Raw genomic sequence first — 12,380 nt, 5'->3', positions numbered from 1 at the left:
CCATTGGTGTTACGGGAGTCTTGGAGTCAAGAGAAAGAACATGGAAACTGTAGTTTGTCTCGGAAACATTTATTTACAACTATAGGTTTTACAGCTTGCATCACTCAGTAGTTTTCTATAGTCAATGTGATTCTACTGGTAACACAATACAATTTGTGATTGATGTGGTGCTTGCAACTCCATAACCACTCTCTTCTCTTCTCTTCTTTCCCTTCTTTTCCTCTCCTCTCTCTTCTCAAATTAATCCTACATTGGATAAGGCCCACTATGCTTCCGATGAAGGGAGCTGCAACTTTCTAAGGCTTCTGCCTTTTTAATAAAAAGTGTTAATCATAAAAGGTGCTACCGGAATCCTTCTGAATTTTGGCTGCAAGAGATTAACTCTGCTGTCCTCCTACGATGCTCACTGACCGAGTGAGAAATATGGGCACAAACGAAGATTGCGGCGTCCCTCTTCCAGAGTGAACAAAACTACACGTAAATGAAAATTGTACCCGATCGACAACTGTTTGTGGCCTGTATTTAACTACTTGCTCGAGGAAAGTATTTGCATTTAACTCCTGTTTAAGTTTCCCCCAAGTCTTTGTTGAACGAATGGGAGATCCCACATGCCCAAAACGCAAGTTCCCATTTTGCAAAAGACTTAGAAACAGAAATAAAGGCCATTAGATTCACTCATGGTGTGTTTTGTTTTTTGGTGGCCATTTAGATGAGTCTAAAAAGCTGCTGACTGAAGGGATGAAAAATACGCTCTAGTTCATTTTACCGCCAACTATTTCTCAGCACTTGTTTAACAAATGCCTGTTTCTTCTTCCAAAATGTAAAAAAGCTTAAAATGTTTTTTAAGACAGAACAGCTATAAGTACCACTTGCATTTGGGGGGCGTTATTTATCTTTTCCGAAGGGAATTAAGTGCTGAAACTGTGTTGCGGCCGACAGACAGCTTGGTGGCCTTATCTGTTTTTAGAGAACTGGATGCTTGTTTGGATTTTATTAGTTTCCTTGGTAAGGAAGCCCACTTCCCCTTTTCTTAATTTTTGCTTCTCATGGGCTGTTTCTGAACTCTGGAAGTCTTAAGTGGTAGTTTCTCACTGTGATTAATTCTACCCCCGTTTCTTTTCACCCCCTGCCTTTCCAAAACATTGACAAAACCCATTTCCAGTTAATTAATTCAAGAGAGCTAGAAGAATGGAAGCTGCCCTTCTCTTATTTTGGAGACCCTTCTACATTGTTACTGAACTCAGCCACTTTGGAAGGAGGGGTGTGTGGAAATGAATTGGGGTGAGAGAGGCAGCAGTCAATTAACTTCCCATGCCCCAAACTGTTTGCCTCTAGGGTTTTGTGTGTATGTGTGTGTGTGGGGTGTTGCTTTTGATTTTAACTGATTTCATATATCTAATTTTGTGATTTCATATATCCAATTTTGTGCTCAAAGTTCAGGAGAATAAATCTTGTTCAAGATAAGGGTTATTTCAAGACACTAGTTTTTCTCCGTTGTCCTCATTCTGTATAAACTAGGATGGATATATGCTATAAAAGACAGTTCCTTTTAAATGGGACTGATTACACTGCTGGTTTAAAATTAACTTCTTGCAAATATTCCTTCATTCCCCTAAGTAAAACAGAAAAGAAATCTGGTTTGGCAAAATATATGTACGTTTCTTGAAGAACGGTGCGTTTGGCAGAATTATTTTTATGCATGCTACGTTGATATAAATACACTGATATAAATATAAATACGCTGATATGTTCTAAATCTAAAGGTAATCTTGTGTGTTGTGTGTGCTCTTAAACTCTTCATGACTTTGGGCCGAACTCCACTGAAAGAATAACTTCTGACACTTAACAACTTCGATAGCTACCACTTCTGAGTGTTCCGAATGCTCAAGACAAACAAAACTCCCATCTAACTTTGTATTTGAAGATGCCTCCCTGCCTGGGCAGAAATTTTGGAAACTAAGCAGTGGAAGAAGGTAGAGGTGGGAGAAATACCTAGATTGAATAGCCAAGAAGCAGATACAGACAGAGATAAAGATTCTAGAGAGGAATTTGGGAGACAAAGTAAAAAAAGCAGAGCAATTAAAGTATTGAAGCGGGCAAGAGATGATGGATAGATGATTTCTCTTTTTTGTTGTTCTGCTTTGCTTTCCCTTTTCTCTTTTTTCCCCCTCTTTTTTCTTTAAGTAGGTGACATGAATAGAAATTAGGTAGGATAGAAATAAAATGTTTTTAAGACAGAACAGCTATAAGTACCACTTGCATTTGGGGCGTTATTTATCTTTTCCGAAGGGAATTAAGTGCTGAAACTGTGTTGCGGCCGACAGACAGCTTGGTGGCCTTATCTGTTTTTAGAGAACTGGATGCTTGTTTGGATTTTATTAGTTTCCTTGGTAAGGAAGCCCACTTCCCCTTTTCTTAATTTTTGCTTCTCATGGGCTGTTTCTGAACTCTGGAAGTCTTAAGTGGTAGTTTCTCACTGTGATTAATTCTACCCCCGTTTCTTTTCACCCCCTGCCTTTCCAAAACATTGACAAAACCCATTTCAGTTAATTAATTCAAGAGAGCTAGAAGAATGGAAGCTGCCCTTCTCTTATTTTGGAGACCCTTCTACATTGTTACTGAACTCAGCCACTTTGGAAGGAGGGGTGTGTGGAAATGAATTGGGGTGAGAGAGGCAGCAGTCAATTAACTTCCCATGCCCCAAACTGTTTGCCTCTAGGGTTTTGTGTGTATGTGTGTGTGTGGGGTGTTGCTTTTGATTTTAACTGATTTCATATATCTAATTTTGTGATTTCATATATCCAATTTTGTGCTCAAAGTTCAGGAGAATAAATCTTGTTCAAGATAAGGGTTATTTCAAGACACTAGTTTTTCTCCGTTGTCCTCATTCTGTATAAACTAGGATGGATATATGCTATAAAAGACAGTTCCTTTTAAATGGGACTGATTACACTGCTGGTTTAAAATTAACTTCTTGCAAATATTCCTTCATTCCCCTAAGTAAAACAGAAAAGAAATCTGGTTTGGCAAAATATATGTACGTTTCTTGAAGAACGGTGCGTTTGGCAGAATTATTTTTATGCATGCTACGTTGATATAAATACACTGATATAAATATAAATACGCTGATATGTTCTAAATCTAAAGGTAATCTTGTGTGTTGTGTGTGCTCTTAAACTCTTCATGACTTTGGGCCGAACTCCACTGAAAGAATAACTTCTGACACTTAACAACCCGATAGCTACCACTTCTGAGTGTTCCGAATGCTCAAGACAAACAAAACTCCCATCTAACTTTGTATTTGAAGATGCCTCCCTGCCTGGGCAGAAATTTTGGAAACTAAGCAGTGGAAGAAGGTAGAGGTGGGAGAAATACCTAGATTGAATAGCCAAGAAGCAGATACAGACAGAGATAAAGATTCTAGAGAGGAATTTGGGAGACAAAGTAAAAAAAGCAGAGCAATTAAAGTATTGAAGCGGGCAAGAGATGATGGATAGATGATTTCTCTTTTTTGTTGTTCTGCTTTGCTTTCCCTTTTCTCTTTTTTCCCCCTCTTTTTTCTTTAAGTAGGTGACATGAATAGAAATTAGGTAGGATAGAAATAAAATGTTTTTTAATAAAAGGTGACCTGATTAAAAGTTAGAATAAGTGATAGAAATAAGAGAAGGGAAAATGTAGTGTATACACTTTTATATAATGCAACAAAATAAAAGTAACAATAAGAGAAAACATGGAATAATTGAACAATGACAGATTGCAACTTATTATAATTGTGTATCATATGTTAGAATGGAAAATGTGGATTGATTATATTCAAAATAAGTATCAGATAAAAAAATATCGAATAGCATATGAGTAAATTTAGGAAATATTTTGTATTAGATATATTTCTGAAGGAGAGGGGAATTGAGAGTGTGATTAAGTGTGGAGAGACTAGAGATTATAATTTAGGAATTATTTTAGATTATGATTGTTAGTTTTGATACCCTGCATTTTGTTCTGGGAAGTCAGGGTGGGGGGTGGGGGGTAAGGGGGAGGGGAATTGGGGGGTTGAGGCTAGAGATGGAGTGATGGTTAATGTACAGGGATTATTGAAGATGTATAAATATAATTAATGTAGGGTCGGGTCTGCCCAGTTACCATTTTAGAACGGTGGGGAGGGAGAAAAGAGAGTAGGAGGTAGGAAAGAGGAGAAGAGGAAGGAAGAGGGGTAGAAGAGGGAGAAGGAAGGTGTAGGGTGGAGGGAGGAGAGGATGTAGATAAGAGAAGGAGAGGAAGGTCTGGAAAGTAGAAGGTAGAAGAGGGAAGAGTGTTAAAAAGGGGGGTGGTGACTGGGCAGGCCCGACTAATTGTATATAACTGTACATTGAATGAGATGTTTGACATGATTGTAAAAATAAAACTTTTTTATGGAATATAATTGTGTATCATAATTAGGAATATATAAATTGACTGAATGTAATAACTATGATTAAATTTACTAGTTTTATTTGTATTCGAATGTATGACACCAAGTTGCCACACTGTTCACGCATTGATTTGATATGTTTGTAAAAAAAAAACAAAAAAAACCTTTTTTTTAAAAAAAAAAATGCCTCCCTGAAGAAAAAACCGAGCCCAAGTCAGTTCTGAAGGCTGAAATGAAAACATAAGGTATTAAAAATGATGCACGTAATGTCTACCTGGTTTAAGAAGAATGTTGAAAATCTGCTTTCCTCTTTTGAAGGAGATTTCAAGGAAGGAGTAGAGCAGTAATAAATGAATTCAGAGGTTGGGGCAGGGGTGGGGTGGGGTGGCGGGGAGACAGTGTTTTTGTGTCCTGGCTTATATTGATTTGGTTATTTGTTGATGATTGTAATGGATAAGAGGTGAGATCTGAAAGGCTGACCTGAGGCTTTCATAGTGGAAAACATGCTGATTACTGTATTGAGAGTAGCTGCCTTTTGATTCCCCAGAATGGGTGAATTCCCCGAGCACAACAGCTCCCCTGTTTCTCCTCAGTGAGGTTGTGTCTTGAAAGGGCTGTGTTTTCCATGCTAGAGGATTAAAACAGGCCATCCATGGGTGAGTCTGAAAAGCTTTTCCGAGCCTGAAAGGAGAGCGTAGTTGGCTCAAGTCTTGTGGCAATCTAATGGCTTTCAAGAGTATGTAAACAAAAGCTCTCCCCTTTTTTCTTTCACCATCAATGAGGGTCAGATTTTCATGACAATGGCAGCTGAGTTCTCCCGGGTGCAAGCTTTAATTTGCGAAGAGGAAGGTATGAATCCATTCCAGTTGAATTGGAATGCTGTGCTTTTTAGTAGCTCCTGAATATGCTCTGGCTTTTGTGACCAAGCATAGACCAAGCAGCCCTGCCTTACCAGTAGGGAAAATTTAGGGAAACCCTGCTGATAATTTCTGGTTGGTTGGTTGACATAAACTTTGTTTCTCAACCTTGGCAACTTAAAAATATGCGGACTTCGAAGTCGCAGAATTCCCCAGCTATCATTTGTGGAAGGTTGTATCTTCATTAAAATCAGAATGAACTGTTCAGTGAAGATTAAGTCTTGATCACAACTTGCTTTTATTCATTTTATGTCTGTTTATCTAACTATATCCTACACCCGTGATGGCAAACCTATGGCACACGTGCCACAGGTGGCACGCTGAGCCATATCGGGCACGCAAGTTCAGCTCCAGTGCACATGTACGTACCAGCCAGCTGATTTCTGGACCTTCTGGGCCCACCGGAAGTCACCAATCAGGCCATTTCCAGCCTCAGGAGGGCCTCTGGAAGGTGGGGAAGACTGTTTTTGCCCTCCCCAGACTCCTAGAAAGGCTCTGGAGCCTGCGGAGAGCAAAAAACGGGTCTATCGTGTCCACTGTGCCATTGTGTGCCAAAAGCGGGGGGACGTGGGTGGGTTGTGCACATATGCGCGGGGGGCAGGGCGCATAGAATTATGTGTGTGGGCATGCGTGCACGTGACACCCCCCCATTCCTCCCACTTTTGGCACACAGTGGCAAAAAGGTTAGCCATCACTGTCATATACTGATTGTATTTGAACTCTAGGTTTCATTAAATAAAGGAAACCTAAGCCACTAAGAATAGAATAGAATAGAATAGAATAGAATAGAATAGAATAGAATAGAATAGAATAGAATAGAATTGAATAGAATTGAATTGAATTGAATTGAATTTTTTCTTGGCCAAGTGTGATTGGACACACAAGGAATTTGTCTTGGTGCATATGCTCTCAATGTACATAAAAGAAAAGATACGTTCATCAAGAATTCTCAGGTACAACACTTAATGATAGTCATAGGGTACAAATAAGTAACCAGGAAACAATCAATATCAATATAAATCGTAAGGATACAAGCAACAAAGTTGCAGTCATACAGTCATAAGTGGGAAGAGATGGGTGATGGGAACGATGAGAAGATTAATAGTAGTGCAGACTTAGTAAATAGTTTGACAGTGTTGAGGGAATTCTTTGTTTAGCAGGGTGATGGCGCTCGGGAAGAAACTGTTCTTGTGTCTAGTTGTTCTGGTATGCAGTGCTCTGTAGCGTCGTTTTGAGGGTAGGAGTTGAAACAGTTTTCAACTGATAATAGTTTTTAAAGATAATGATTTTTCCGCATTATTGATCCAAGGTTTGGATAAATTTTAAATATTAGTGTGTCTTTGGGAAACCGTTTCTTTTCTTGGAAACTTTCTCATCACAACAAAGATGTGTTAACTTGGGTGATTGATTACATGTCAAATTGATGTTAACTCTTAGCAACTAGAGTAACAGAGTTCAAAGGGACCTTGGAGGTCTTCTAATCAACCAGGAGACCCTACCATTCCCATCAAATGACTGTCAGGAATGGCATAGGGTCTCTTTCTTCACATGGATAGAATCTCTCCAGGAGGATCAAACCTGATCCTTCAGGACTTCCAAAATCACCACTATAACCAAATCCACTCATCTTGCTGTTGTCATCCCCTTCTCTCCCCTTCTCTCCCCTTCCACCTTTCCCATCATTACAGCCTGCTCCACAGAGCGAGTGCTTTACATAAGGTGTCCCAGAAATAACTTGAGTTTTGTCATTTGCGCCTCAAGTGAGAGCTCTGGATTGATTTTTTTTTCAATGACCCCATTTGCTTTTTTTTTTTGGCTGTCCGTGTTATTCTCAGGGGTCTTTTCCAACACCAAAGGTCAAAAGTATCAATAATTCAGTACCCCACACTCTAATATGTTTGTTTCAAAAATCAGATTAGAATAATTGCACAAGACTGTCCCTTGCCCCATCTTTTTTTCTGTTTATATTTAAAATTAGGAAAGAACCATATTTGCGAGGCTTGAAAATCAAAGATTTTTTTTTTTTTTTAAAAAGAGCATAATTGACGGTCAAAGTCCTGGGTTGGCTCTAAACCAGTGTTGGTGAACCTATGGCACGTGTGCCGGAAGTGTCACATGAAACCATCCCACGACGAATGTGCGGCCTCGCCAGCTCCTCTTCCATGTTCCTGTGCTCAAAAGTGCACCGGTCAGCTGGCCGTCACATGCGCGGTGGCGGCGGACTCCGGAAGAGCGGCGTTCCAGCACACATGTGCAGGCCGGCACCCAACCTTCCGGGTTGACATCAACTGCATGCACGATGGCCAGCTGTTCATTGGGTGTTTGTGTGCGGCTTGCGCATGCATGATGGACCACCGCTCTTCCAGGATTGCCGCTCCGCGCGCACGAAAGCTAGCTGACCAACGCACAGTTTGAGTACAGGAACACGGAAGAGGAACCAGTGAGGCCGCCCATTCGTCGCGGGATGGTTTCGCGTGCCGTTTCCGGCACATGTGCCGGCACGCGAGAACACCAAAGGTTTGCTGACACTGCTCTAAAATGATGTTTGTGAAATGAAGGGCTCTTTAAAATCTGGATCCAACCCCTTTTTTCCCCATATAGATAAAGACGTATTGCAAGTTTGAGCTACATCCTTTCCTTCTGGAGGATAATGGATAATGCAGAATTCTTGGTTAAAATGTCGTTTTCGACAGAAGAACAAGTTCTTGTTTATTTTCTGTTTTTTTCTTCTCCCTCCCTCCCTCCCTCCCTCCTTAAGCTTCTTGTGAGGGGAGGCCGAACAGGTGCTTGCTCTGCATAGGGCCTTGTTCCGCCTCTTCCATTGCAGCCAGTGGCCTTCTGAACCCCTCCTTCCCCCTCAATAATTTTTTATGAATGATAGCTTTTCAACACCCTGGGAAAAGCTTGTTGGGAAAAAGACTCTTCACAGGGTGCAGTCAAATCCTACACAGTTCATCAAGAGATCTTATGAAAGGAGGAATATTGAGGCTACAGGTGTGACGTATTCTTCAGCTCCTCCCGCTCCTCTTTGAAGGCCAACTTCTAAATATGCTTCTTTCTAATTATTTGTCCCGTTGGGCTGGCTTTCTCGTTCTGCGTGGGCTCGTCAATTAAACTCTCGGTTTGTTTAAAAACTTGGGCCTTGTTTAGCTGGTCTCCTGGGGTGATTCCAAGAATCGGTAGCAAAAGAGAGAGCCCAGAGCCAGGCGGGTTTTATTGTGACTGGCTGGTTCTTCAGTGAGGAAAGGGCAATGTCATCCCACAAGAGATCCAATGTTGGTCCCAGCTTGGCTTTCTCTCTTTTTGGAGGAATGGATATTCTTTTTGTCCTCCTTGTCTGTCCTTGAACAATCACGCTGTGTGTCCAAATGCCCCTTTCATTATGTTTAACAGAAGGAGGTTTGCTCCCCAATTCATCGCAAACGGTTGGATGGATTATTCATGAACGCTGTTTCCATATGCTTGGAGCCGTCGGAGAAACCTTTACCTTACAAACCATTTTCATCCACCTAGTTGATTTATTAATTCGCATTCATATGCTGCACAGATTTTTATGTGGTTTACCGTACTTCGGTGTATTAAATAGTATTAATAATCGTGAAATACCGGAATTTTGAGATCAAAACTGAATGCTTATGGAAAAACAGATCTGCTATTATGTCAATTGTGAGTGGAACTTTTGGAACAATATCAAAAGGACTCCAATATTTAGAAACTGAATTTATCAACCTGGAACACCTTTTTTTTTTTTTTAAAATCCGGCTTGGAAATGTCTATTTCCTCAGATGCTACTTTAATGATTCTTTTATTAGGACCTGAATGTTTATTTTTTCACTAGTCTTTGACTGTGAATCTAATTTTAAATTACAACAACAACAACAATTGTTATTTAAATCAGTAAAATAAACCAAGTCTACAAATATTTTGTACTGAACATATCAGATATATTAGAGGATACACTGGAGAAATGCTGCATTAATGTACTTAGTCATTTCAAAAATTTCTTATTTCCTATTTAGTCTAGCACTTTTAGACTAATGCTTAATTTTAAAAAGGTAGCTGAAATCTCAGAATTAGAGTTGCTGTATCAGTGAGATGGAAGGTATAGATATTTAATAAACAGATAAATAAAGGCTCAAAGTTTCAGAAACTATAGATATATTAGAAACTATGATATATTAGAAATATATGTATAAAAGATACAATAGGATAAGAGAGAGAAAATGTATAAGTATTGATCACCGACGCAAAACTGTTGAAAAGAAGAAAGTGTTAATATTTCTTTCTTTTTTAAAATCTGTTTAATAAAAATTATTATTTTCAGAAGAATCCTTGGTGAATATTGGAAGATGGAACGTTGTTTTGGTACTGATTGATGAAGGTTGGATATTAAAAACTATGTATTTTAATGAAGAACAAATACGAACTCAATTGGAAATTTCTGAGATCGGGGAGTTGAGGTTTTAAGGAGTGACTATGGATTATGATTTGTGTTATATTTTAATTTTTGATTGTTAGTTTTATACCCTGTATTCGGTTCTGGGAAGTCCTGGGGGGTGGGGGGGAGGGGGGGGGGGGGGGGGGATGAGGTAGAAAATGGATTGATGGTTAATGTACAGAGATGATTGAAGATGTATAATCAATGTAAGATCGGAGCTGCCTGGCTATCATTTCAGAATGATGGGAAGGAAGGAAGTAGAAGAGAGAAGGAGGTAGGAAAGAGAAGAGGAGGAAGAGGAAAGGAAGGAAGAGGGATAGAAGAGGGAGAAGAAAGGAGTAGGGAGGAAGGAGGAGAGGATATAGATAAGAGAAGGGGAGGATGGTCGTGGAAAGTAGAAGAAGGTAGAGAAGGGAAGAGAGTTAAAGGAAGGGGGTGGTGACCGGGCAGGTCCGATTAATTGTATATGATGGTACATTAAATATGTTATTGGATATGAATGTTAAAATAAAACTTTTTATAAAAATAAAAATTATTATTTTTTTGAAAAATGTAAAGCATAGGAGCGGGCTGAACTGATAGTTGGAGCGAACCGGTTTGCTCCCAGCTGATCGTTGGAGTTATCAGTTCGCCCGAACTGGTCCGAACTGGTAGCATCCTACCCCTGGTTCAAACTTACAACAGCACTGAAAAAACATGACTTATGACTGTTCTTCACACTTACGACTGTTGCAGCATCCCCATGGTCAGGTGTCCAAAATTTGGACGCCTGACCACTGACTCATAGTTATGATGGTTGCAGTGTCCCGTGGTCACGTGATCATCTTTTGAGACTTTCTGATGAGCAAAGTCAGCTTTGAAAGCTGAATTCACCCATTACCCAGGTCTTTAAGACTAATGGGCACGCAGCTAGGACCACACCCACGCAGGATGCTACAAAACAGCTGACCAAACTGCAAACATCAACTCCATCAACCAAGATGTAACAACGCAGCCAACCAACCCGCTTACAGCAACAAAGCCAGCACTACACACCTCCCCACCAGTATTTATATAGAGATGGCAGCTCCAACCACGCTTTGCTCGCACAAGCACGAAGCCAAAAGCACCAGCCTGAAGATGACGAGTGGGACCTCGTCAAAACGTTGCCAAGATACTCTCAGCCTTACATGGGAAAAGACCCGAAAATGGCAAGACCTACGTACCTATACCTGTGAAAACCTACAAACACACACACACACACACACACACACACACACATATATATGAATAAATCTTATAATGTAATGTAAATACTGTAAATATGCTACAGGAGTTTCTCTTCAAAGCCATGTGATCATGATGTCAAATCTGAGTGGACAAGAGGAGAAGATTCTTGAGCAGGGCTAGAAGATCCACCAAGGTCCCTTCCAACTCCTTTATTCTGTATTCTGTAAATGCAATTTGCACCCTCTCATCCTTCCAGTGGCAACCTCCCCTTGAGAATTCCTGTCTGTGGATGTTTGTGTGGAAACCTTTCTGCCAAGTCTAGCTGAGGAGTCAAGCTAAATTATGAAATGTTGGAGGATCTGTGCTGTACTGCCAAATCCTGACCTGGAAGTGACTCCTTTTCTGGGTCTTTGTTTCCTGTGTTTCAACAGCTCTTTCTAATGATCAGTCCTAATCCGTCAGCCATCTTTGGCTGATCTTTTCATTTTTTTCTCTCTGAGAGAATAGAATAGAATAGAATAGAATAGAATAGAATAGAATAGAATAGAATAGAATTCTTTATTGGCTAAGTGTGATTGGACACACAAGGAATTTGTCTTGGTGCATATACTCTCAGTGTACATAAAAGATACCTTCATCAAGGTACAACACTTACAATATTTAATGATAGTCATAGGGTACAAATTTAACACTTAATGATACAACACTTAATGATAGTCAAAGACTACAAATAAGCAATGAGGAAAGAGGATGAGGGACATGGGTGAGGTTGCAAGGAACATTGAAGAGAACCTAGTTTTATAGAACAAAAGAATTCTGGACTAGAAAGGACCACAAGAATCATCTGATCTAACCCTTTACAGCAGGGGTGTCAAACTCAAGGCCTGCGGGCCAGACCCCATGGTGCTTAGATCTGGCCACAGGGCCGCTCTGGAAACAGCAAAAGACCAGCCGCAGTGCGCAGTGTGGGCAGCCCTCCCGAGCTCTGTTTTTGTTGGCAGAGGGCTGCAGGAAACTGTCGCAGCTGAAAACGGAGCTCGGGAGCCCATTTTCAGTGGCAGAGCGCTCAGGCCGCCACAGGCGCCCCAATACGAGTGACATTGAGCTGGCCATACCCACCCTGGCCACGCCCATCCCGGCCCACCAAGGCCAAACACAACCCTGATGCGGCCCTCAATGAAATTGAGTTTGACACCCCTGTTTTACAGGGAGCAGGAGAACTATTTGGATCATCTTCCAGGAAGTGATTGTCCGACCGCTCCTGTTAACATTCCTTCTACATTTCTAAGTTTTGCAGGCTTTAACAATAGTGATTAAATACCGCAGCTCTGCTTCATCTTTGACTTAACCAGGCCAGGATGAGCAAAGGTGGACCTAATCTAGGTGATTTTTATGATCAAGATAAAGT

The sequence above is a fragment of the Ahaetulla prasina genome, chromosome 7, assembly GCF_028640845.1.
Source record: "Ahaetulla prasina isolate Xishuangbanna chromosome 7, ASM2864084v1, whole genome shotgun sequence".
Taxonomy (NCBI): domain Eukaryota; kingdom Metazoa; phylum Chordata; class Lepidosauria; order Squamata; family Colubridae; genus Ahaetulla; species Ahaetulla prasina.
The sequence above is the reverse complement of the archived record's forward strand: the minus strand, read 5'-3'. Positions refer to the sequence as shown.